The sequence below is a fragment of the Primulina tabacum genome, chromosome 18, assembly GCF_025594145.1.
Source record: "Primulina tabacum isolate GXHZ01 chromosome 18, ASM2559414v2, whole genome shotgun sequence".
Lineage (NCBI taxonomy): Eukaryota > Viridiplantae > Streptophyta > Magnoliopsida > Lamiales > Gesneriaceae > Primulina > Primulina tabacum.
The window spans coordinates 17,434,176-17,458,700 of NC_134567.1; positions in this window are offsets into that span (position 1 = coordinate 17,434,176).

Sequence of the window (24,525 nt, forward strand, 5' to 3'; positions counted from 1 at the left end):
ATCAATGCAATAAGGTAAAGTATGTGATTTTGGGAAACTCAAGTCGAATCTAACTCGAGTTGTGCAATCCCGCATCAACATCAATTTATACCTTTCGTTTCGTTCTGTCGATCTGGCTCTGTCGAAGTTTCAAAGTCGAAGCTATCAATGTCACTCAATCTGAAATGACGTATCGAGAAATACAATATCAATATGCAACTCAATTCAAAATATGTTCTGATCAATATCAAGTCAAGACATACTCTGATCAATGTCAATGATACAATGATACAATCTTAATCAATACTGAATCTGATCAATACCAATCTACTGATATTTCGACGGCATAATAATACAATCTCGATAACCACGTCAATCTCAACATCACAGATATAATATCACAACTCATAATCGATATCAATACACTCATAATCTCAATAATAACATATCGTAATATCAAATCTGCGCAATCTCAAACATATCACTTCCGAAAATCATAACAATTACATACACAGTCTATTCTTCGATCTGACTTCAATTATATATTGATCAGTATATCCAGAACACATAATATCAGTCAAATCACAATTCCCCCAATATCATAATCTCAAACGATATCGAGCTTCAATAAAACTTACGTCATGCTGTAGTTATCGTCGCTAGGAACTCGGTACTGAGCTCGGATTCAAAATCTGACGGACGGATCGTTCGCAATTCAAATTCTAGCATCAAGAACTTTGCAATTCTCCCTAGCCACTTACTTTCCCGTTTCCTTTCTGCCGATTTGAAGGAATGAAGTTTGTATATATATATATATATACATGCATATAAGGCAAGTGGCTTAATGTGCATACAGCATGTCTCGCGCATATGCGCGACCACCGTCGCCGCATATGCGCGAGACCTTCGAGTCTCGGCGGCGCTTCTCTTTTCGACAGCTCGCGCATATGCGCACTATCCTTCCGCGCATATGCGCGAGGTTCTCTGGAAATGGGGTCTTATCTTCTGCACAACTCGTGCATATGCGCGACCACTTCTCGCGCATATGCGCGAGGTCTTTTGCCACTATCGGGCATGTGCGCGCATTCAAGCCGCGCATTTGCGCCCAACTCTTTGGACTCGGCACTCACCTCGTGCACACCTCGCATATATTCTGTGTTTTCGTACGTCTTTCCTGTCTATTTCTGGTCCAATCCATTCCGCCTCAATCACATCTGTAATGCCCTAGATTGTATGTGGATAAAATGAAAAGATAAAGTGTTGTTTGAAGAAAGGGACTGCACCCGCGCCTAGAGAAGCACCGCACCCGCGGTGCATGGACAGAAAGTTAACCATTTTTACAGTAGGGTCACCGCACCCGCGGTCCAAGAAGGAGTGCACCCGCGGTTGATGGACAAAGAGTTGGAAAGTATTTACAGAAATAACACCGCACCCGCGGTGCAAACGTAACCGCACCCGCGGTAATGTCACCGCACCCGCGGTCGTCGAATTTCAGGAAATGAAAGGTATGCCGTGGGTACAGCGCACCCGCGGTGAAGAGTGACCGCACCCGCGGTGTTGCATGCGAGAAATCCACCTTTGTTCCTTGTTGTGACACATGGCATATATATATATATATATAGATATTGGACTGATTTAGTCCTTCTCATTTCAGAACTCAGAATCGAGAGGAAATTCTCTTTTAAGTTCAAGGTCCTTTTCATCCTATAATTGAGCTTGTGCAAGATATATTCATCCAAACTTTAATCCAAGCATAGAATCTTGCTCCTCTCTTTAAGGGCTACAAAAGGATGTAAGTTTGGTTATGTTTTAACATGTTTTGAAGTATACATGTTGGAGAAATGCTGATATGCTTGTGATTATATGTTCTTATGATTATGGTGAGTATGAAAATACAATCGGATCGATTTTAGGATACCGTTTGAGATGGTGTCGATTTTCCAGCATGTATATTGAGTTAAGATAGTGAAGAGTTCAGTATGATACATTATATTTGTAATGAGGAGTATGAGTTGATTTTGATTGATTATGATGTTATTGAGTGATCGGTATCGTAGGATTATGCCGTTGTACCGTCGATTTGTATTGAGATTGATTGTCAATTCATATATGTGTTGAATTGAGTAGAAGTTTGATAGAATACACATTGATTATGCCATTTCAGATTTGTAGTGGTAAATTTGGGAACAAAACTTCGACTACGACGACGATTATACTACAACGAAGGTATAATGCATGTTTTGTTTGGGGAAGACACGACTCAAATAAGATTCAATTTGAGTTTCCCAACAAAACCACATACTAGATTAGTTGCTTGTCTTTTGACATGATTATGATTTGTTTATGGATTGTATTCAAATCTTTTGATATGATTATGCATTTATAGATTTATATTCATGCATTTGAGATAGGAGAGTCATTGGCAGATTTGTCAAACTTCTAAACGTTCGGTAAATCGACGCATAGGAGCAGACATCCTCCGATTGTAGACATTCGATACAGACATGACCGAAGTCTAGGAATAAGACGTACAGTTACCCCGATTGGGAGGTAAGTGACAGACAATGACGTCTTATTCACACCGGGATCCCTAGAGTAGAGTCGATTCGAGTCAAGACATGATTTGATTTGAGTTGCATGTTTAGATAGACCGGTTTCATAGACTATGGAGCCATTGTTATTGCTTTCATGCATGATTTATGATTTCGTATCAGCATGTATACATGTTTTATACTGGGATTTGTTCTCACCGGAGTTTCCGGCTGTTGTTATGTCTGTATGTGTGCATAACAATAGGTGGGGCAGGATCAGGGTCGCTACAGAGATGAGAGATCAAGATAGCGTGGTGACTACGGGCGCAGAAGATCACCAGTGATGTTGTACTAGATTTGTACTACTCGTAATTTATGGTTTGTATTAAACCCTAGTGATGTGTTGGTAGTAAGACATGACATGTATATTATATGTGTTGTAATTAAATAAAGAAAGATATTATGTTTAGTGTTTACATTTGAATTAATGTTAAAAAGCGAAAATTTGACCCACATTTTGAATAAAGATCCAATTAATCCCAAAAAGAATTGAGTTAGAGCCCGGGTCCCCACAACAGGTGGTATCAGAGCAATAGGTTCTATAGATTGAGATAGAATAGGATGAGCAGGGTAGATCGAGTCTTCTTCCTTGCTTTTGATGTGCTAGCATGATTTAATGCTTTCCCTATTATATGTTGTATTGTATCTGAGTTGATTTACAGCATATACTTGTAAAGACTGAATCAGAACCGATTCTGGATCAGAGGTATATGATCAGATGAGGGCTGAGACAGATTGTATAGATTGTATCCTAATCTGTTTGATAATCAGATATGCCGCCTAGAAGAATACCACAACCAGCTGCAGGTCAAGTGCCGGAACAGGGTAGTACGTCAGGTACTCAGATGGACGTTACTGCGACACCGATGGAGGCTTTGTTGAAGAGATTTCAATCATTCCATCCAACTACCTTGAAGGGCACAGAAAATGCAGTGGATTGCGAAAGCTGGTTGGATGATATAGAGATGTTATTTGAATCACTTGCCTATACAGATGAACGTAGAGTGAAGCTGGTTGGGCATCAATTGCAAGAAGTGGCCAAGAGTTGGTGGCTAACAGCGAAACGAGCCTTAGAACATCGAGGTATTGATATTACTTGGAAAGTCTTTAAAGATGAATTTTATCAACGTTTCTTTCCAGTGTCGTATCGAAAAGACAAAGGGGTCGAGTTCGCCAACTTGAGACCCCAGTGGAACATAGAGGAGTATGTTGCCAAGTTTTCTTCTTTGCTCCGATTTGCGCCACACGTGGCAGGGAATGATGAGGCAGCGGCCGATCAGTTCACAAAAGGTTTGAATCCGGATATCTTTACCCTAGTGAACACGGGACGACCCAACACTTTTTCTGAGGCGCTAAATCGAGCGAAGGGAGCAGAGGCTGGCTTGATTAGGCAGCGAGGAGCTTCCTATAGTGTTCAGGGGTCAGAGACCGCCACAGCTTGCCGCATAGTTTCCACCACCTCCTCCTCGATTTGATAGTGGAAGCAGTAGTAGTGGCAAGAAGGATTTTCTGAAGGCAAAGGGCAGAAAGTTTAAGAAGTCAGGGAGCAGTTCGTCGAGCTCCAGTGGGTCAAGACAGAGAGGTCCTGGCCAGAGTGCAGAGTATACTGGTGTTTATTGCAGTTCTTGTGGTGGTAGGCATGCCACTGAGCAGTGTCAGGGAGTAATGGGCAGATGCAACCTATGTAGGCAACAGGGACAGTTTGCCAGAGTCTGTCCCCAGAGAGGTGCACAGCGATTTCAGGGTACAGGGTCATCAGCATCTGTGACTCAGCCTGAGAGACAAGCTTCGTCTATCCATTCTTTCCAGTCCACGCCTACACAGTCCCAACCTAGAGCCAAAGGTGGCCAGACAGTGAGCCAACCTCCCAGACAACAAGCTCGGGTGTTTGCACTGACGGAGGAGCAAGACCAAGATGCACCAGACGATGTGATTGCAGGTAACTGTTTTCTTTGCTGTTTTCCTGCATATGTATTGATAGATACAGGTGCATCACATACATTCATATCAGAACGTTTTGCATTGACACATGCATTGCCTGTAGAGTCATTGTCTACTGTAGTGTCTATTTCTTCTCCGTTGGGAAGTGGTCTGATATCTGTGACTTCAGTTAGACATTGTGTACTACAGTTTGAAGGGCATGAGATCGATTTAGAATGTGTTGTACTTGGTTTATCTGATTTTGATTGTATCGTCGGGATTGACATGTTGACTAAGTACAGAGCCACCGTAGACTGTTTTCACAAGATTGTCAGATTCAGACCTGAAATGACAGAGGAGTGAAAATTCTATGGTAAAGGTTCCAGATCTCGGATTCCCTTAGTATCTGCTCTGACTATGAGTAGATTGTTGCAGCAAGGAGCAGAAGGGTTCCTTATTTATTCAAAAGATTTACTGAAATCGAGCCCGGCATTGGCAGATTTGCCTGTAGTACGGGAGTTTGCAGATGTATTTCCTGACGAGATTCCAGGGTTACCCCCAGCTCGAGAGGTGGATTTCAGCATAGATCTTGTTCCAGGTACCGTTCCTATTTCGAGAGCTCCGTATAGAATGGCACCTATTGAATTGAAAGAACTGAAAGCACAACTAGAAGATCTTCTAGCCAAGGGATATATCAGACCCAGTGTATCTCCTTGGGGCGCACCAGTGCTATTTGTGCGAAAGAAAGATGGTTCGATGCGATTGTGTATTGATTACAGGCAACTGAACAAGGCAACGATAAAGAACAAGTATCCTTTGCCTCTCATTGACGACTTATTTGATCAGTTGCAGGGATCATCTATCTATTCCAAGATCGATCTGAGATCTGGATATGACCAGCTGCGAGTACGAGATATTGATATACCGAAGACAGCATTCCGAACCAGGTATGGACATTATGAGTTTGTTGTCATGCCTTTTGTTTTAACGAATGCTCCAGCGGTGTTCATGGGGTGGATGAACCGTGTCTTTCAGAGATATTTAGATGAGTTTGTGATTGTTTTTATTGATGATATTTTGGTGTATTCAAAGAATTTGTATGAGCATGCCAATCATTTGAGAATTGTCTTGCAAACATTGAGAAATGAAAGATTGTATGCTAAACTGTCAAAGTGTGAGTTTTGGCTAAGACAGGTTGTCTTCTTGGGTCATATCATATCTGGAGACGGTATTTCTGTAGATCCGAGTAAAGTGGAAGCTGTGATCAGTTGGCCGAGACCGACTTCTGTGCCAGAGATACGCAGTTTCATGGGTCTAGCAGGATACTATAGAGGATTCATCAAAGATTTCTCCAGTATTGCGAAGCCGATTACCCAGTTGACACAAAAAAATGCGCCGTTTGTGTGGTTCCTAGAGTTGAAGAAGATGCTGACCAGTGCACCTGTCTTGTTGATTCCTTCGGGTACTGTTGATTTCGTTGTATATTGTGATGCATCTCACAGAGGGTTGGGATGTGTCCTTATGCAGCGTGGTCATGTGATCGCATATGCCTCTAGACAGCTGAAGCCACACGAGATTCGATATCCCATTCATGATCTTGAATTGGCAGCTATTGTTTTTGCCTTGAAGATCTGGCGTCACTATCTTTATGGTGAGAAATTTGAAATTTACTCTGACCATAAAAGCCTGAAGTATCTGTTTTCTCAGTCAGAGTTGAACTTGGTTTATCTGATTTTGATTGTATCGTCGGGATTGACATGTTGACTAAGTACAGAGCCACCGTAGACTGTTTTCACAAGATTGTCAGATTCAGACCTGAAATGACAGAGGAGTGAAAATTCTATGGTAAAGGTTCCAGATCTCGGATTCCCTTAGTATCTGCTCTGACTATGAGTAGATTGTTGCAGCAAGGAGCAGAAGGGTTCCTTATTTATTCAAAAGATTTACTGAAATCGAGCCCGGCATTGGCAGATTTGCCTGTAGTACGGGAGTTTGCAGATGTATTTCCTGACGAGATTCCAGGGTTACCCCCAGCTCGAGAGGTGGATTTCAGCATAGATCTTGTTCCAGGTACCGTTCCTATTTCGAGAGCTCCGTATAGAATGGCACCTATTGAATTGAAAGAACTGAAAGCACAACTAGAAGATCTTCTAGCCAAGGGATATATCAGACCCAGTGTATCTCCTTGGGGCGCACCAGTGCTATTTGTGCGAAAGAAAGATGGTTCGATGCGATTGTGTATTGATTACAGGCAACTGAACAAGGCAACGATAAAGAACAAGTATCCTTTGCCTCTCATTGACGACTTATTTGATCAGTTGCAGGGATCATCTATCTATTCCAAGATCGATCTGAGATCTGGATATGACCAGCTGCGAGTACGAGATATTGATATACCGAAGACAGCATTCCGAACCAGGTATGGACATTATGAGTTTGTTGTCATGCCTTTTGTTTTAACGAATGCTCCAGCGGTGTTCATGGGGTGGATGAACCGTGTCTTTCAGAGATATTTAGATGAGTTTGTGATTGTTTTTATTGATGATATTTTGGTGTATTCAAAGAATTTGTATGAGCATGCCAATCATTTGAGAATTGTCTTGCAAACATTGAGAAATGAAAGATTGTATGCTAAACTGTCAAAGTGTGAGTTTTGGCTAAGACAGGTTGTCTTCTTGGGTCATATCATATCTGGAGACGGTATTTCTGTAGATCCGAGTAAAGTGGAAGCTGTGATCAGTTGGCCGAGACCGACTTCTGTGCCAGAGATACGCAGTTTCATGGGTCTAGCAGGATACTATAGAGGATTCATCAAAGATTTCTCCAGTATTGCGAAGCCGATTACCCAGTTGACACAAAAAAATGCGCCGTTTGTGTGGTTCCTAGAGTTGAAGAAGATGCTGACCAGTGCACCTGTCTTGTTGATTCCTTCGGGTACTGTTGATTTCGTTGTATATTGTGATGCATCTCACAGAGGGTTGGGATGTGTCCTTATGCAGCGTGGTCATGTGATCGCATATGCCTCTAGACAGCTGAAGCCACACGAGATTCGATATCCCATTCATGATCTTGAATTGGCAGCTATTGTTTTTGCCTTGAAGATCTGGCGTCACTATCTTTATGGTGAGAAATTTGAAATTTAGTCTGACCATAAAAGCCTGAAGTATCTGTTTTCTCAGTCAGAGTTGAACTTGGTTTATCTGATTTTGATTGTATCGTCGGGATTGACATGTTGACTAAGTACAGAGCCACCGTAGACTGTTTTCACAAGATTGTCAGATTCAGACCTGAAATGACAGAGGAGTGAAAATTCTATGGTAAAGGTTCCAGATCTCGGATTCCCTTAGTATCTGCTCTGACTATGAGTAGATTGTTGCAGCAAGGAGCAGAAGGGTTCCTTATTTATTCAAAAGATTTACTGAAATCGAGCCCGGCATTGGCAGATTTGCCTGTAGTACGGGAGTTTGCAGATGTATTTCCTGACGAGATTCCAGGGTTACCCCCAGCTCGAGAGGTGGATTTCAGCATAGATCTTGTTCCAGGTACCGTTCCTATTTCGAGAGCTCCGTATAGAATGGCACCTATTGAATTGAAAGAACTGAAAACACAACTAAAAGATCTTCTAGCCAAGGGATATATCAGACCCAGTGTATCTCCTTGGGGCGCACCAGTGCTATTTGTGCGAAAGAAAGATGGTTCGATGCGATTGTGTATTGATTACAGGCAACTGAACAAGGCAACGATAAAGAACAAGTATCCTTTGCCTCTCATTGACGACTTATTTGATCAGTTGCAGGGATCATCTATCTATTCCAAGATCGATCTGAGATCTGGATATGACCAGCTGCGAGTACGAGATATTGATATACCGAAGACAGCATTCCGAACCAGGTATGGACATTATGAGTTTGTTGTCATGCCTTTTGTTTTAACGAATGCTCCAGCGGTGTTCATGGGGTGGATGAACCGTGTCTTTCAGAGATATTTAGATGAGTTTGTGATTGTTTTTATTGATGATATTTTGGTGTATTCAAAGAATTTGTATGAGCATGCCAATCATTTGAGAATTGTCTTGCAAACATTGAGAAATGAAAGATTGTATGCTAAACTGTCAAAGTGTGAGTTTTGGCTAAGACAGGTTGTCTTCTTGGGTCATATCATATCTGGAGACGGTATTTCTGTAGATCCGAGTAAAGTGGAAGCTGTGATCAGTTGGCCGAGACCGACTTCTGTGCCAGAGATACGCAGTTTCATGGGTCTAGCAGGATACTATAGAGGATTCATCAAAGATTTCTCCAGTATTGCGAAGCCGATTACCCAGTTGACACAAAAAAATGCGCCGTTTGTGTGGTTCCTAGAGTTGAAGAAGATGCTGACCAGTGCACCTGTCTTGTTGATTCCTTCGGGTACTGTTGATTTCGTTGTATATTGTGATGCATCTCACAGAGGGTTGGGATGTGTCCTTATGCAGCGTGGTCATGTGATCGCATATGCCTCTAGACAGCTGAAGCCACACGAGATTCGATATCCCATTCATGATCTTGAATTGGCAGCTATTGTTTTTGCCTTGAAGATCTGGCGTCACTATCTTTATGGTGAGAAATTTGAAATTTACTCTGACCATAAAAGCCTGAAGTATCTGTTTTCTCAGTCAGAGTTGAACATGAGACAGCGTAGATGGCTTGATCTACCGAAAGATTTTGATTGCGAGATCAAGTAATATCCAGAGAAGTCAAATGCAGCAGCAGCAGATGCCTTGAGTCGAAAGGTTTGTGCTCTATTCTTATCGACCATAGGTGTGACTAATATGATTGAAGACTGTTGTTTGTCTGGATTAGCATTTGATACAAGTAGGAGACCATTGCTACTTGCTTCGATTCAAGTTGAACCAGATTTGATTTTGCGAATCAAAGAAGCGCAGAGAACTGATCAGAATATTCAGAAGTCGATTCAGATGGTTAGATCAGGACATCAGTAAGAATACCAGGTACATGATTTTGTTCTGTATGTGAATAACCACCGTCTTGTAGTGTCAGGTGTTGCAGAGTTGAAGCAACAGATATTGTCAGCAGCGCACTGTAGTCGGTTCAGCATTCACCCTGGTGGCAGAAAGATGTACAACGACTTGAAGACACAATTCTGGTGGAAACAGATGAAATCAGATATTGCCGAATATGTGTCTAAGTGCTTAAATTGCCAACAGGCGAAGGCCGAAAGAAAGAAACCCGGAGGTTTACTTCAGAGTTTGTCTATTCCTGAATGGAAATGGGATCACATTTCCATGGATTTCGTGACGAAGTTACCTCGATCATCCCGAGGCTGTGACGCGATTTGGGTCATTATTGACAGATTAACCAAATCAGCGTGTTTTATTCCGTACAGAATGACATACAGACATGATCAGATGGCTGAGATATATGTCATAGAGGTAGTTAGATTACATGGTGTGCCGAAGTCTATCGTATCAGATCGTGATCCACGATTCACTTCTCACTTTTGGCACAGTCTACAGCAAGCTTTAGGTACGACATTGCACCTAAGTACTACTTATCATCCCCAGACAGATGGACAGTCAGAGCGGACTATCCAGACTTTAGAGGATATGTTGAGAGCTGTAGTGCTAGACTTTGGCACTAGTTGGCAAGATTCACTACCGTTGTGTGAATTCTCGTACAACAACAGCTATCAAACGAGCATAGAGATGGCACCGTTTGAGGCGTTATATGGTAAGAAGTGCAGATCTCCTTTATATTGGGATGATATATCTGAAGTACCAGAACTTGGGCCTGATATGATTCGGGAAATGACTGAGAAGGTGAAGATCATTCAGAAAAGAATGAAGACGGCACAGGATAGACATGCCAAGTATGCCAATATCAGACATAGACCGTTAGTATTTGAACAGGGAGACAGAGTATTTTTGAAGATTTCTCCTTTCAGAGGCGTTGTCTGATTTGGCAAACGCGGAAAACTGTCTCCTAGATACATCGGTCCATACGAGATTCTTGAAAAGATTGGCGATCGAGCATATCGACTGGCTCTTCCTCCTTCTCTATCCGAGATACATGACGTTTTTTATGTATCGATGCTGCGTAGATATATGCCAGATTGTTCTCATGTCATTTGGCCTGACGAAGCTGAGCTAGATCAGACATTGAGTTATGTTGAACAACCGATACAAATTCTTGATCGGAAAGAAAAACAGCTCAGAACGAAGACTATTCCGCTAGTGAAAGTCCAGTGGAGTCGTCATGGCACCAAAGAAGCGACTTGGGAGACAGAAGCAGATATGAGACAGAAATATCCCGAGTTATTCTCATAATGTGAGTATTTATTCAGCTTTTGATTTTACTGTTGTTCGTACATACTTTGATTAATTGATTTCACGTTCGAGGACGAACTAATATCTAAGAGGGGGAGAAATGTAATGCCCTAGATTGTATGTGGATAAAATGAAAAGATAAAGTGTTGTTTGAAGAAAGGGACCGCACCCGCGCCTAGAGAAGCACCGCACCCGCGGTGCATAGACAGAAAGTTAACCATTTTTACAGTAGGGTCACCGCACCCGCGCCTAGAGAAGCACCGCACCCGCGGTGCATAGACAGAAAGTTAACCATTTTTACAGTAGGGTCACCGCACCCGCGGTCCAAGAAGGAGTGCACCCGCGGTTGATGGACAGAGAGTTGGAATGTATTTACAGAAATGACACGGCACCCGTGGTGCAAACGTAACCGCACCCGCGGTAATGTCACCGCACCCGCGGTCTTATATGTACCTCACCCGCGGTCGTCGAATTTCAGGAAATGAAAGGTATGCCGTGGGCACAGCTCACCCGCGGTGAAGAGTGACCGCACCCGCGGTGCTGCATGCGAGAAATCCACCTTTGTTCCTTGTTGTGACACATGGCATATATATATATATATATATAGATATTGGACTGATTTAGTCCTTCTCATTTCAGAACTCAGAATCGAGAGCAAATTCTCTTTTCATCCTATAATTGAGCTTGTGCAAGATATATTCATCCAAACTTTAATCCAAGCATAGAATCTTGCTCCTCTCTTTAAGGGCTACAAAAGGATGTAAGTTTGGTTAAGTTTTAACATGTTTTGAAGTATACATGTTGGATAAATGCTGATATGCTTGTGATTATATGTTCTTATGATTATGGTGAGTATGGAAATACAATCAGATCAATTTTAGGATACCGTTTGAGATGGTGTCGATTTTCCAGCATGTATATATTGAGTTAAGATAGTGAAGAGTTCAGTATGATACATTAAATTTGTAATGAGGAGTATGAGTTGATTTTGATTGATTATGATGTTATTGAGTGATCGGTATCGCAGGATTATGCCGTTGTACCGTCGATTTGTATTGAGATTGATTGTCAATTCATATATGTGTTGAATTGAGTAGAAGTTTGATAGAATACACATTGATTATGCCATTTCAGATTTGTAGTGGTAAATTTGGGAACAAGACTTCGACTACGACGACGATTATACTACAACGAAGGTATAATGCATGTTTTGTTTGGGGAAGACACGATTCAAATAAGATTCAATTTGAGTTTCCCAACAAAACCACATACTAGATTAGTTGCTTGTCTTTTGACATGATTATGATTTGTTTATGGATTGTATTCAAATCTTTTGATATGATTATGCATTTATAGATTTATATTCATGCATTTGAGATAGGAGAGTCATTGGCAGATTTGCCAAACTTCTAGACGTTCGGTGTATCGACGCATAGGAGCAGACATCCTCCGATTGTAGACATTCGATACAGATATGACCGAAGTCTAGGAATAAGACGTACAGTTACCCCGATTGGGAGGGTAGGTGACAGACAGTGACGTCTTATTCACACCGGGATCCCTAGAGTAGAGTCGAGTCGAGTCAAGACATGATTTGATTTGAATTGCATGTTTATATAGATTGGTTTCATAGACTATGGAGCCCATTATTATTGCTTTGATTCATGATTTATGATGATGTATCAGCATGTATACATGTTTTATACTGGGATTTGTTCTCACCGGAGTTTCCGGCTGTTGTTATGTCTGTATGTGTGCATGACAACAGGTGGGGCAGGATCAGGGTCGCGACAGAGATGAGAGATCAAGATAGCGTGGTGACTACGGGCGCAGAAGATCACTAGTGATGTTGTACTAGATTTGTACTACTCGTAGTTTATGGTTTGTCTTAAACCCTAGTGATGTGTTGGTAGTAAGACATGACATGTATATTATATGTGTTGTAATTAAATAAAGAAAGATATTATGTTTAGTGTTTACATTTGAATTAATGTTAAAAAGCGAAAATTTGACCCACATTTTGAATAAACATCCAATTAATCCCAAAAAGAATTGAGTTAGAGCCCGGGTCCCCACAACATCAATTATCACCAAATCATTTCAGATTACGGTAATCAAAATCTCGGGCCTTACACACCATAACTGAACTGATACATGCGAGAACTGATCTCCCTTATCTTCAGTTAAATAGTTACACAAGATTAAAAGCTTTAACCGATCAGTTTTCTTAACGAATGATTATTTCGAGTGTTTTTCTCTTGGTTCTATACCAAACTCGATCTAATTCATCGATGTACACATTCTTAGAATACGAGCTATTGCAGCTCTTGGAGAATATTTTGTTTGAAGCACCTCAAGGTTATCCCCTGCACAACACAAAAACAACAAAAACCAAGCATAACTCTGTTTGAAACCAACATAGATCAAATGGATTAGCATATAAATTAAGTGCAATTCTTGCACTTATCAATTTTAATTAAGGGAAATTTTGTAAGTTAATGTGGTAATTACTTTTTTATTAGCATGTTAATTATTAATTAAGCAATTTTTTTTCCTTAATTAAACCCCCTAATCCCCTCCCCACTAACACACACACACATTACAACAAATTCACACACACACACATTTACACACACACGTGTTCAGCACACACAACACACACATGTACATTTCATTTCATATTTTTAAAAGGAAAATCTAGGGTTCTTGGTGCTCTCCAGCAGCCACCCTTCACTTCTGTGTTATCTTCGATTCGGTAGCAAATTTATAATTTTATGATAAAAAATGAGAGAGAGATGATTTTTTTCGTAAATCCGCTCAAGCTGTGAAAATTTGTTCATGTTTTTCACGTTTTCTCAAGTTTTGGTTGCAGGCTTCGTTGGGATCTCATGAATCTTTGCTGATGTGGTCAGGACAGCATGTCCGGAGCGTTCCAATGAAGCCCTTGACATTTTAAGTGTGTTCGATATGAAAAAAAATGTCTTATTTTTTAAGTACGCTAAATGTCTCATGACCAATTATAAACAAGTTTGGAAGCCGGAGAACGTGTCCGGGACTTCTCCACCCCGATAAATTATGACCGGGTTTTGATCAGGATTTGAAAGTGGTAAATTATGACCAGAGACCAATCCACCCGGTGAAGTATGACCGAGGATGTTATGTATGTAGTAGTGGATATCCGTACCAGCCCAGTACTGTGGTTTAGTCTGATCATGTGCATTTATATATGTGTCACTTGCTTTGAAATATACATCTACGCAAAATGATGATGATTTTGTATGTTCACGTATGTATGATGCAAGTACGTTTACGAAAATGTTTATGAAAAGTTTTACGATATGATGGAACGTCTATGTTTATCTAAGTACGTTCAAGTTTAAGTATGTACGCTCTATTTTAAAATGCATGTGGTTTTATTACGTATTATTTGTTATCCTCAGCTTATAAATGTTGAGTATTTAGACTTACTAGACTTGATAGATGTAGGTGAGGACAAGTTTGAGAAGGCGAGAGCTGGGGACCAGTGAGTCGGCTTTGACTGCGCAGAGGCTAAAACCGAGAACCGCCTATCTTTTCAAGAACTTTCAAGCATGTTAATTCAGTTACCCTGATTTTATGAAACTATTTCACGATGTTTAAATGTGTACCTTTTTGGCAAAGTTTGTTTGTAATCGTTTTTATTTCAAATATTTTAGACGAGCAGTTCATTTTTATTGCAATTTGAAATATTATTATTTATTTACGAAAATTTTTATTTTTCCGCAAATTTTAAATAGTTCCAAATACGGTATGTTAAAGTTGATATCAGAGCGATGTTCTTGTAAAGGTTTATACCTACTGCCAGTTACGAGAAGCTCATGAAGTAACGCCTCATGTCTGTATGTTTTAAAGTTTTAAAATTATTTCATGTAGTAAGCATCAAAGTCATGATTTCAGCTTGTACATGTATATTAAAATTCGGTTTACGTGCATCTTATGATATATATATTATGTTCATGCATGATGGTTTATGTGTTGGATAAATTTTGGAACAGTATACCTCCTAGACGTAGAATTGTGCGAGGATCAGGCGATGAGGATAGAGAGGATCAGGATGGGGGAGAGGGCCACTCCTCCTCGTCCACGCCCAGATATGCAAGCTCAGATGCTTGCAGGGATGACTCAGTTCTTCGCACAGTTTGCGGGGAACCATGCTACCGTAGATACAGGAGCGAAGCCCAGACCAGAGGCGGTATATGAGAGGTTCGGGAGGATGGACCCAAAGGAGTTCTCGGGAACTACTGACCCGTTGATAACTGACGGATGGATGAAGTCCATCGAGGTAATTTTTTCTTTCATGGAGCTGCAGGACGCATACAGGGTCAGGTGTGCCACTTTCCTGCTCACAGAAGACACCAGACTAATGTGGGAGAGCGCATCTGTGTCAGTGAACTTGCAAACACTAACTTGGACTTGTTTTAAGGAGGTCTTCTACTCCAAGTACTTCACTGAGGAGGTACGCTCCCGCCTGACCAGGGAGTTCATGACGTTGCGATAGGGAGACAGCAGCGTGGCAGAATTTGTTAAAAAAATTGAGAAGGGGTGTCACTTTGAGCCACTCATTACGAATGATACCTGGGAGAAGCTGAGGCATTTTATTGATGGGTTACGTCCGATCTTGCGCCGTGATGTGAGAGTTATTGGTCCTAATACTTATGCTGTTGTCGTGTCGAGATCCCTGGCGGTAGAGCAAGACTAGAGGGACATCGAGAACAAATGGCGAGGCAAGAGTCCCTATCAGGCACCTCAACAGCAGCAACAACAGCCTCAGTTTAAGAGTCCTTTCCAGGGACAGCAGGGGAAGAGAACATTTCAGGGACGACCGAAATGCAAGGGTCCTATTCCTCAGCAGAAAGCTCCTCAGAGGCCTGGTGAGTAACCGGTGTGCCCGAAGTGCCACTGCTAGCATGCGGGACAGTGTTTATGCGGATCGACCAAATGCTTCAAGTGTGGAGCCAGAGATCATATGCTGAAGGACTGCTCGCAGTGGAGGCAGCCAACCCAGGGGACAGTGTTTGCCATGAAGGCTGGGGAGGCAAACCTAGACACGACTCTTCTGACTGGTAACCTATTTAATTCAGCACCGTATTACTTTTGCTATGCATGTTTTGAATTTGATTTGGGATTATTAGTGTGATATTTCGTATTTTTTGTGACTTGGGATAGAAATTTCTAACTATGCATGAGGTTAAGATTTGTATTTGGGATATAAGTTTTTGTGTGTTGTGCTTACGTCTCTCAGGAAATATCTTCATAAAGAGAATTGCCACGAAGGCCTTGATAGATTCCGGGGCCACTCGATTTTATCTCGGAGCTGTTCGCTAATTATCTGGATGTCAAATCCATTGGAATCGACGTGAACTACTCAGTGATAGTCCCATCAGGGGAAGAGTTATCAGCTACTAGCGTGGTCAGATATATTAATCTTGAACTGCAGAACCACCTAGTGTATGCCGATCTGATTGTGTTGTCGATGTCAGAATTTGACATTATCTTGGGAATGAACTGGCTAACGAAGAACAAAGTTCTTATTGACTTTCAGAAAAGATCAGTGTTGGTAAGACCGTTGGGCATGAAGCAATTTCTCTTTGAGCCAGATAGATGGAGGAGTTTCCCTCGCATGATTTCTTGCATGCAGGCACAAAAACTTATTCATAAGGGGTGTCAGGCTTTCATGGCCAGTATTATTTTCGCACCTGATGTACCCACTCTGTCGATATCTTATGTACCAATAGTTAGTAATTTTCCTGACGTTTTTCCTGATGACATCACAGGCCTTCCACAAGAGAGAGAGGTGAAGTTTGCCATTGACCTTGTGCCAGGCACTGTGCCAATCTCTAAGGCACCCTATCCCTTTCCTCCAGCTGAGATGTTATAGCTCAAACAGCAAATTCAGGAGCTCCTAGATAAAGAATTCATCCGCCCTTGTTTCTCACCATGGGGCGCATTAGTGCTCTTCATAAAGAAGAAAGATGGGAGCATGAGGTTGTGTATCGATTACCGAGAACTGAAAAAGGTAACGATCAAGAACAAATATCCATTACCAAGGATCGAGGATTTATTCGATCAGTTGTAGGGAGCTAGAGTGTTCTCTTAGCTATATCTACGTTCTGGGTATCATCGACTGAAGGTGGAAGATGCAGATGTTCATAAGACAGCCTTCATAACTAGATACATGCATTATGAGTTCTTAGTGATGCAATTTGGATTGACGAATGCTCTAGCGATTTTTATGGACCTAATGAATCGAGTATTTCAGCCCTACCTAGATCATTTCTTCATAGTATTCATTGACAACATTCTTATATACTAAAAGAGCCATGAAGAGCACAGAGGGCGGACCTCAATCAAAAGGCGCTAGACGGACTAACTGCAGGTCTTGCAGAGTCGCAAGTTATTTGAAAAATTCAGTAAGTGTGAATTATGGTTGGAGAAATCAGCATTTTTGGGTCATATAATATCTAGAAGTGACATTGAGGTGGATCCAGCTAAAGTGGCAGCAATTAAGGAATGGGTTGAGCCGAATAATGCGTCAGAGATCCGCAGTTTCCTAGGCTTTGCAAGCTACTACAGGAAATTTATTCAGGGGTTTTCCTCGACTAAGAAGAATTCTAAATTTGTATGGAGTGAAGGATATCATAAGAGTTTTGATACTTTGAAGCAAGCTCTTACCACAAAACCAGTGTTAGCCATGCCAGCAGGGCAAGACAATTTTGTGCTATACACCGATGCTTCTAAGCTCGGTTTAGGTGCAGTATTGATACAGCACGGTCGGGTTATAGCTTATGCCTTCAGATCATTGAAAGTGCATGAGAAGAACTACCCGACTCATGATCTCGAATTAGCTATTGTTATCTTTGCATTGAAGATATGGAGACATTATTTGTACGACGATAAATGCCAGATATTCACTGATCACAAGAGTCTCAATTATTTCTTCATGCAGAAAGAACTGAACTTGAGACAAAGACAGTGGTTGGAGTTAGTAAAAGACTACGATTGTGAAATTTGCTATCATCCAGGAAAAGCTAATGTTGTGGCAGATGCTTTAAGTAGAAAAGTTGCAGTCGTAGCATAGCTGTCAACACAGAGATCTCTTTAGTTAGAGATTCAGAGGTTTGGCCTAGAAGTTTATCCTAAAGACAAAGCTCCTAAGCTATCTAATCTGATAGTTCAGTCTTCTTTGCTAGACAGAATCCGTAGAGGTCAGCTTTCAGATGAGCAGTTATAGAAATGAAGACTAAAAGATGAGGCCAAGGATAGTGTACTCTACACAGTGTCCGATGGTATTGTGAAGTACAATGGAAGGATGTGGGTGCCTAGTGTTGATTCGATCAGAAAGGATATTCTGACAGAGGCACATGCATCTCTGTATTCCGTTCATCCAGGGAGTAACAAGATGTACAAGTATTTGCAGATGCTGTATTGGTGGCCAGATATGAAGCGAGACATCCGTTGATTTGTATCTGAATATCTCACTTGTCAGCAAGTGAAAGTAGAGCATCAGAGGCCAGTAGGAATGCTGAAGCCGTTCCCTATCCCCGAGTGAAAATGGGAGAATATCACCATGGATTTCGTTGTTGGTTTGCCGAGGTCAGTCAGAGGATCCAATGCCATTTGGGTTATGGTAGATCGACTTACTAAGTCAGAACATTTCTTACCAGTGAAGACGACTTTCTCCATAACTCAGCATGCAGAGCTCTATATATGGAAGATAGTCATATTGCACGAGATCACAGTTTCTATTGTGTCTGACAGGTACCCGAGATTCACAATCTTCTTTTGGAATATTTTACATGCAGCCATGGGGACGAAGTTGCTATTCAGTACGGCATTCCACCCTCAGACAGATGGCCAATCTGAGCAAGTGATTCAGATATTGGAAGATTTGCTGCGAGCCTTGTGTGATCGATTTCCATAGGAATTGGGAATCGAAGTTACCTATAGTGGAGTTTACCTACAACAGTTTTCAATCATCCTTAGGTATGGCTCCCTGCGAAACTCTGTATGGGAGGAAGTGCAGATCGCTGATTCATTGGGATGAAGTCGGTGAGAGATCAGAACTTGGTCCAGAGATTGTTCAGCAGACGGCAAACGTGGTGGTCAAGATCCGCGATAAGATGAGGACCGCCCAGAGTTTCCAAAAGTGTTATGCTGACAAGAGAAGAAGGGATCTTGAGTTTGTCATAGGTGATCATCTATTCGTGAAAATAGCACCTATGAAGGGTGTTATGAGGTTTTGAAAGAGAGGCAAGCTAAGTCCGAGATTCATTGGACCGTTCGAAATTCTTGACAGAGTTGGGACACTAGTTTATCGTGCAGCCCTACCATCGAATTTGGCCAGAGTACACAATGTATTCCACGTCTCGATGCTGAGGTAGTATATAGCTAATCCTTTGCATGTCTTGATTTTTGAGCCGTTGCAGTTGGCTCCAGATCTGTCATATGAAGAAAGACCTGTCCAAATCCTAGACACACCAAAGCGGAGACTTCGGAAGAAAGTGACCAAGTTGGTCAAAGTCTGATTGCTGAATCAATCAGTGAAGCAGGCCACTTGGGAGGTCGAAGCAGATATGAGGAATCGGTACCCGGAACTTTTTGGTAAGATTTAATTTCGATGACTAAACTTATTTAAGTGAGGGAGAAATTGTAGAGCCCAAAATTAGTACATGTATAACCCATGCATTAATTTAAATTGTTAATTTATTTATTTAAGTTTAAAATGATTTTAACGATGCATGATTTACGATTTGAATAATTTTAAAATATTATATGTTTATTTGATGCACGTTAAAATGTTTTCTTGATTGTCATGTTTCAGGCGAATATTCGATTCGGGATCGCGAAAAGAGGTCGGCGACGATTTAGGCAATTTATGAAAAATGTGGTATTTTATTTCAAGTCCAGAAAATTTTATTTTAAATGATTCATGATGTTTTAAGTATTTTAAAGCCTAATTTAATTATTAGGTGATTTAAGATGTTAAACTTTTAAAGATTTATCACTTGTGTATTTTATTTTAGTTAAGTGAATTTTTGTAGAGATAGTGTGGGAATTACTTTTTTATTACCATGTTAATTATTAATTAAGCAATTTCTTTTCCCTAATTATACCCCCTTATCCCCTCCCCACTAACACACACACACGTTACAACAAACTCACGCACACACACATTTACACACACACATGTTCAGTACACACAACACACAAACACATTTCATTTCATTTTTTTAAGAGAAAAATCTATGGTTCTTGATGCTTTCCAACAACCACCCTTCCCTTCAAATTATTTCAGCAACCACACGTTGATTTTAGCAGCAAAATCGTGCATCAAGTCGCTCGGATCGCTTACCACACCGCGTCGCTTCGTTATTCGTCGTATCGTGAGTTTTAAAGATTAAAGGCATGTATATTCTTTCGTTTTTGCATCGATCTTGTCATACTATATGTTTTGATGTTTATTTTGTACAAAAATTCATGTATGTTATGCAAAGTTTGAGTAAAAATGATTGGATCGATTTTGAAACGATTTTTAAATCTTAAAAACCGAATTTACTGTCATTTTGATTACTGAGCATTTTCAGTCGATTTTCTGGAAAATCTTTCAACTTACAAAACGTAGTACTTTTAGATATCCTCGATTTGACAGTAAATTGGTAATTTTTGGATAAGAAACGAGAGAAATATGATTTTTTCGTAAAATTTCACAAGCTGTGTGTTAGGATCAGTTGATAGGTTGAAATGTGTTTAGAAGGGGGGGGGGTTGAATAAACACTCACGATTATTGAATCTTTTCGAATGAAGTGTCAGTTCTGTGACAAACTGAAACTAGGAATTTTGTCAGTCAATAACAATCAGTTTAACTGATAATAGTTGCGAAAATAAACTGACTGAAAGATAGAATAAATAACTGAAGTAGTAACATGAAGATTTATGGATGTTCTAATAATGAAATAACTCATAACCTTCTATCACAAGGATATGATATGCACTAAAAGACTTTGATCGATACAAAGATTGTACAGACCCAGTACAGTTTGGACTTAAAACTGCCAAAACTGAAACTTTTACTTTACTCCCACAGTTCTTCGACAGAACTTAGCACAACTGATCTAGATAAGATCAAATAAACAATAAAACTATTTGTGCTTGTAAGCTCGAAAGGTAGCCTCAAATGCTACAAATAAATCAAATAAGTGTGAGCTTTTGATCTTTGAGTGAGAGCTATGAATTCAGCAAGGTAACAGCAAGTTTAAGAATAGATAGATCGATTGGTTGTTTGCTCAACTGCTCTTCTCACCTATTTATAGGCTTCTTTTCAACGGTAACTTTAAATGTAATTTAAATCAATATATCATTTGATTGCCACGTCGATATTCTTCTGACATTCGTACACTGTAAGCTCTAAAATGCGGGGTTCCACTACGAGTTGCAGTCTGCTTTGTACTGTTGTTGGTTGAATGTCCTTTTCAACTGATGATGTGTACAGCTGAATGATCAGCTGATAAGCTCACTACTGAATATGTCAACTGACCAATTTCCAACTGATCAGTCAGTTGTCTTCGAAAGTTCAGTTTAGCTGGTTTCAGTTCCCTTCGATAAACTGCACATTAATCATCAGTTAGGCAACTGTCAGTTGATTTGTATAGTTCAGTTACTACAATTAACTTGATCAGTTAGTCCAATTAATTAATCACTTAGTTTGTCAAACGATCGAAATTAAGTTTCCAACATTGTGAAATTTCTGTGTCACAAAACACGTCACCTTCTGTTATTTAGAATTCTACGACTTATAGATTGGTTTTCTAGAAATTTTTTCAACATATGATTTTTAGTACTCTGTGTTATCTTCGATTTGAAAGAAAATTCTTAATTGTCTTATAAGAAACGAGGGAGATATGATTTTTATCATAAAATCGCACAAGATGTGAAATTTTTGTTTCAGGAAACCCGTCACCCTCTGTTATTTTGAATTTTGCGACTTATAGATTGGTTTTGTGGAAATGTTTTCAACATATGATTTGTAGTTCTCTGTTTTATGTTCGATTCGATAGTAAATTTGTAATTTTCTGATAAGAAATGAGAGAAATATGATTTTTATCGTAAAACCGCTCAAGCTGTGAAAATTTGTGCATGTTCTTCACGTTTATGAGTCACACCCTCATCCAACGGTAGAATTGATTCAACCTCGTGTTACGATTATTTCAGAAGATTATTTAATGAAAACCCATGTCGATTATAACCCACTGACAGAAGCAGTCACATAAATTCAAAATATGGGTAATTAAGGTTTTCATCAACCATCATAAGTCAACACTGATATTTCACTACACATGATGAATTCACGAAACAAAAAATCAATATGCATGTCCTAAATATGCTTCCAATATGATGAATTATCGAAATGCCTTGCAATGTATAAATTGTGTTGTGTCAGAACTTGGTGTTGGCAACACCTCCTGACAACATCACAGAGTTTTAGTTAAACTTCCATAATTTTCTTTTGATTCAGTATTTGCAGCTCTCACACTAGAAGAACGGCCTTTTGATTCGGAAATGACAGCTCCCACACTAGAAGAACGTTTTTCAATGGACTCCCCTAGGTAGCTTTTTCCATCACTTTTTTTTTACTTAGAAGTGGTAGCTCCCACACTAGAAGAACGGTCTTCAATGGACTCCTCTAGGTAGCTTTTTCCATTTTCGTCTGAACAATTTTTTTTATTTACCTATTTTCTTTTTTTCTCCTTATGCTCACATTTTCCAAGTCACTTTTTCACATTTGACAATATCACAATTTCCATTACTATCCTCAACTACTCAATGCCTTGGATTGAGCATAATTTATTCCTTATCATTTGATTGGAAGTATGAATGCTCAGAGTACCTGCAATGTATCTAAGATGTGTTTCATAGCTTATAAGTGTGATATTTTTGGATTTTCTTGGTACCTAGTACACAAACAGACACTGAACATAATATTGGGGCGTGTGATAATTAAGTACAGAAGATTACCGATGATGCTGAGCTAAATGGTGTTGTCAACACCATCGGCAACATCATATTTAGAAAGTTTTTCACTAGATCCCATGGGAGTTTTCGTGTGCTTGCAATTATGATTTGAGAACTTTTTAGTTAGATTCTTAGCATACTTGGATTGATAGAAAAATATACCATCATGCAGTTGTTTAACCTGTAACCCACACAAAAATATACCATCATGCTCATTTCAAATTGTGAAGACATGCACTCAACAAAGTTATCAACAAGTTTTTGTGATGAAGCACCAAAGATAATATCATCTACATAGACTTGGCAAATCAAAATATCATGTTTCCATTTTTGAATAAAAAAGGGTTTTATCAACCTCACATCTTTTAAAGCCCAAGTTGATCAAGTAATCAGCCAACCTACCTGTTGGAAACTAAATTTCGGATGTTTGACAAACTGAGCATTTAAAATATTAAATCAACTGATCAAGAAGACTGATGGAAACTGATCTAAAACATGCATACTATTGGTTGCCAGTAAGTGAATAATAATACGCAGATTTTCGAAGGCAACTGAACTAGCAACTGAACAACGCAGACAACTGACTAATCAGTTAGAAACTGATCAGTTACTACAAACATTTGTGAGATTATCAACTACATTCAATCAGCTGATCCCTCAGCTGTACACGTCATCAGTTAAGAAAAATTACATTCAACCGACAAAAGCTGACTGCAACAAGTAGTGGTATCGCGGCATTTCAGAAAAGCTGCAGTGTACGTTGTCAGAAGAATGTTTACATGGCAAAGCAACGGATAGAAAGTTTCAAATCGTATTTAATATTACCGTTAGAGGGAAGCCTATAAATAGCAGAGAAGAGTAGCTGAGAAAAAAATTTTTAACAACTCTCTCGGAATATAAAACAATCAACTGATCGATTTACTATTCTGTTACTCTGCCGAAATCCTTGCAAATATCAAAGCTAACGCTTATTGAATACATTCATAGCTTTCAGGCTATACTTCGAGCATTCAAGGCAATTAATTGATCAACGACCATAGGCTTATATCCCTCAGAGTTATCGATTTATGTCGATGGGATATAGGTACAGAGATAGAGATACTATATAGATATCAATCCAACAGAGAAAAGAGAAATACCATCGTTATTGTTATTCATACTATTATATTCATATTTCAGAGTTGATGGTATTTAATGTTTTCAAAGTCATGTTTTTCAGAGTATGCTATGTATGTATCCATTGCTATGTAAGAGTTTCACTTGCTGAGTTTTATATTCATTTCAGTTATTTCATGTGATGCAGATAAGAGCGACGGGCTGGGACGTTGATTGTGGGCCGGAGTCATGTGCATATAGAGAAGAAAGGAAGAAGATATTTTGATAGCATCTTGGACATGATCACAAAAATGATATTTTGTATTTTGTTGTATCATTTGATTGATCATGTATATGCATTTGTTTGTAAATGTTTTATGTCAAGAAATTTTAATCCTTCCTCCCTTCATGAAAATTTTAATTTCCGCTGCTATTTTATTAAAGTGGTTCAGAGGGTGTTACATTTAGTGATATCAGAGCACCGTTCTTCGGACCAATGCATATGACTTCGTCTACTTTCAACAGTCCGGGTATGTCTTCTTCTACGTCTATTCATTGTTATCTATTGAT